At 36.8% G+C, this 4243-nt stretch overlaps 1 pseudogene; it reads left to right on the top strand.

Moving 5' to 3' along the window:
* Window positions 1-1456: 1456 nt before the first annotated feature.
* On the top strand, window positions 1457-3654 carry LOC123200243 (annotated as a pseudogene).
* The last annotated feature ends 589 nt before the right edge of the window (window positions 3655-4243 follow it).

Genomic DNA, 4243 nt, shown 5'->3' with positions numbered 1-4243 from the left:
TTCTTGTGTTCTTTCTTTTCTCTTTTTTTTTTTTTTTCCTTTTTCTGTTCTTGAAAGTTTTTCCTGTGTCTCAGAATCTCAACAATTTTAGATTTAAGGTTTATAATGATTATTTAAGTGCTCTTTAAATTTATTTATATTGATTGTATGTAAAACAAACAATTGCATCTTAATAAGTTTAAAATAATGTATTATTTCTTCTTCTGTGAACTCACAGGATTATTTTTTAGAATGCTTGTCATGAAATACTTCAGCCAAGATTTTTTAATTACATTACGTAGGGTGTCAAAAAGCGAAATTGGGACTACATCATCCCAGAAGCTAATTCAAAAAATAAGATTTTTCCTTGCACTACATTGGTCCAACACTATTCATAATAAATCCAATGGCCTGCCCTCGATAAGACCGGGGAATAAAGGAGACAGAAACCTCATCTCATTTGTCTCTTTGGAATCACATGAACAATAGCTTCCCAATGGCTTTTAAGGCCACCCTTCCGGCATTGATACAGCATTATTATTATTATTATTATTATTATTTTAATCTTGCCTGAAGGCCCAGTTTATATTTCCTAAATATTCAGTGTCCCAGCCGGCCTCTGATAAATTTGAAGGATTTGAAGACTAACAAGAAAAATATAATTGTAAAATGAATAATGATTGCAACTCTAGGAATATTATAACATAATATAACATGAGAAAATGAACAGAAATTTACTTAGAAGATCAAATGAAAGCATACAACAAACAAGGAAAGTCAGACATTTAAAGGAAGATGCACTAGAAGCCTTATACATTCTCAAACTAAACTAGAATTTTCTTGACGGAAGGAACCATGTCTATTCTTGGAGAGGCGCTTCTAACTGCGTCCATTAAGATGCTGTTCGAAAAGTTGACCTCTACTGAACTGTTACAGTTTGCACAACAGGAGCAAATCCAGGAAGATCTAAAGAAGTGGGAGATGAAATTGATGAAGATGAAGTTGGTGCTTGACGATGCAGAGGAGAGGCAAGGTAAGAATCAGGCAGTGAAGATCTGGCTTGGAGAACTTCGAAACTTGGCTTACGACGTGGAAGACATACTGGATGAGTTTGCGACTGAAGCTTTGCGGAGGAAGTTGTTCCATGAGTCTCATCATCATCATCAACATCAGCATCAAGCAAGCACAAGTAAGTCATGGAAGCTAATTCCTTCTTGCTGCAATCTTAAGACTGTCAAGTTCAATTCCATGATAATGTCCCAAGTTAAGAATATCAGTACCAGATTGGAAGACATTGCAACGCAGAAAAAGCAATTGGGTTTAAAAGAATTTTCAGGAGGGAGGTCCAACAGTGTAAGACAAAGACTACCCACAACTTCTTTGGTGATTGAAACCAAAGTTTATGGTAGAGAAACAGATCGGGAGGCAATAGTTGAATTGTTATTAAGCAATGATTTAAGTGCTGATAATAGAACATTTTCTGTTATTCCTATAGTCGGGATGGGTGGTGTGGGAAAGACAACACTTGCTAAACTTGCCTACAATGATGTCAGATTGGAAGGTCATTTTGATTTCAAAGCTTGGGTTTGTGTTTCTGAAGAATTTGATGTGATCAAGATTACAAAAACAATTCTAGATTCCATTGCTGGACATATTGGTGATGTTAATGATCTTAACATGCTTCAAGTGAAATTGAAGGAGAAGTTGTTGAGAAAGAAATTTTTGTTTGTTTTGGATGATATATGGACTGAGAATCCTAGTGATTGGTCTCTCTTACGTTATCCCTTTGAAGTAGGCTCACCAGAAGCAAGATTATTATCACAACTCGTAATGAAGTTATTTCAACCATGATGGGTACTCTTCCAGCTTATTCATTGAAAGAGTTATCAGATGAAGCTTGTTTGCGTATATTTACTCAATACGCATTGGGGACAACAGATTTTAGTCTGCATGAGCACTTGAAGGAAATTGGTGAGAAGATAGTAAAAAAATGCAATGGCTTACCTTTGGCAGCAGAAACCCTAGGTGGGCTATTACGTGGGAAACCTAATAGCAATGCCTGGGGAGGAGTACTGAATAGTAGAGTATGGGATTTACCAGAAGAGAAAAGCAACATTCTACCAGCTTTGAGAGTAAGTTATTTCTTCCTTCCTTCTCATTTAAAAAGATGTTTTGCATATCGTTCAGTATTCCCAAAGGATTATGAATTTCTTAAAGAAGAGATAATCTTGTTATGGATGGCTGAGGGTTTATTACAGAATAATAAGAAGCAAATGGAAGATTTGGGCAATGAGTTCTTTCATGATCTGAAATCAAGGTCATTTTTCTTGCAATCAAGTGGAGATATGTCAAGATTTGTGATGCACGACCTCATCAATGATCTTGCTCTATGGGCTGCAGGAGAGACATGCTTTAGAATTGATAAAAAGTTGGATGGCAACATAAATGCCAACATTTCCTACACAAATCTCCGTTATATATCTTATGTTCGTGACTTGTGTGATGGCGTTAAAAGGTTTGAAGGCTTCTATGATGCCAAGCTTTTACGAGCTTTTTTGCCATTAGCGTTGCCGAATATGGCACCGAGTTACTTGACTTACGACGTTCTTCGCATGGTGCTGAAACTGCCACGTCTAAGGGCCTTGTCTTTGAGTGGATATCAGATCTTTGAGCTGCCAGACACATTTGGTAAATTGAAACATCTACGGTACCTCGACCTCTCTGATACGGAAATCGAAACTCTCCCCAAGTCAATCACTACTCTTTACAATTTGCAGACGCTTTTAGTAGAGAACTGTTATCGTTTGAAGAAACTGTGTGAAGACATAGGGAGCTTAACAAGACTGCGTCATCTAAATAATTCCAATGTACCTGAACTAGAGAAAATGCCTTTAAGGATTGGTAATCTGACTGGGCTTTTAACACTGCCAAATTTTGTTGTGGGCAAATGCAGTGGTTCCAGATTAGAAGAGCTGAAGAATTTGAAACATATCAGGGAGAGGCTTTGCATTTCGGGGTTGGAGAATGTGAATGATAGGATTGCCATGAAAGCTGATCTAAATGGCAAAAGAGACCTTAATGTGATAGTACTAGAGTGGACTAGCAACACTGGCGATCAGAGAGATGCAGGAGAAGAAAAAAATGTGCTTGACATGTTACGACCTCATCAAGGCTTAAAAGAGCTCATTATCAGTGGCTATGATGGTGTTTACTTTCCAATGTGGTTAGAAGATCCATCTTTCTTGAATTTAGCGCTCTTAACACTTGAAAACTGTAACAGCTGTCAGATATTGCCATCAGTCGGAGTGTTGGTTTTTAATGGAGATTTGTATGCAAAGAAAGCATGAAAAAACGCAAAAAACAGAGGAGAAAAGAAGAAAAATCAGAGCTGGAACGGAGGAAGTCTTTTTGGCTGTGAAAAGTCACTACTATTTTCATTACTTTAATAATACATTTATATACATCCTATCTTACTAAATACAAGTACACAGCAGCTCAAATTAAGCTAAACCATCCAATTTCTTACAAAGCAAACCAAAAACTTACCTGCTCTAACAACTCCAAGCTGCATTGGTTACATTCCAACTAAATTCAAACTAAAACAATTCAAAATGGATAAGAAAGTTTGTCAACATATTCAATATATCAAAAATAAATTTCAGCAGCACTGCATAATTTACTTAGCTTCATTACTCCTCCTTGACAAACTTACTTACCATTCCCAATTTGTTCCTTAGTTGAACAAATTTATTTGTGCTAACAGCCTTTGTCAACAGGTCAGCCAGTTGCTCTTCTGAACTGCAGTGAATTAGCTGGATTTCAGATTCTTCTTCTGCTTGCCTTATTGCATGATACTTGATCTTTATATGCTTTGTTTTGCCATGAAAAACTGGATTTTTAGTTATAGCCACAGCAGACTTGTTGTCACAATAAATAGGTGTTGCATTCATTTGTTTTTCATGCAAATCACCTAATATCTTTCTCAACCAAATGGTTTGATTTACTGCAGAAGCAGCAGCTATATATTCTGCTTCTGCAGTGGACTGAGCAACAACACTTTGTTTTCTTGAATTCCAGCAGATTGATCCTGATCCAAGAGAGAAAATGTAACCAGAGGTGCTCTTTAAATCATCCATTAAGCCACCCCAGTCACTATCAACAAAACCATGTAGATTGACCTCCAAATTTCTGCTGTATAATATTCCAAGATCAGCAGAGTTCTTAACATACCTGAGGACCCTTTTTGCTGCTTTAAAGTGCTCTT

This window comes from Mangifera indica, chromosome 17 (genome assembly GCF_011075055.1).
Source record: "Mangifera indica cultivar Alphonso chromosome 17, CATAS_Mindica_2.1, whole genome shotgun sequence".
Classification (NCBI taxonomy): Eukaryota; Viridiplantae; Streptophyta; class Magnoliopsida; order Sapindales; family Anacardiaceae; genus Mangifera; species Mangifera indica.
The sequence above is the reverse complement of the archived record's forward strand: the minus strand, read 5'-3'. Positions and strand labels throughout refer to the sequence as shown.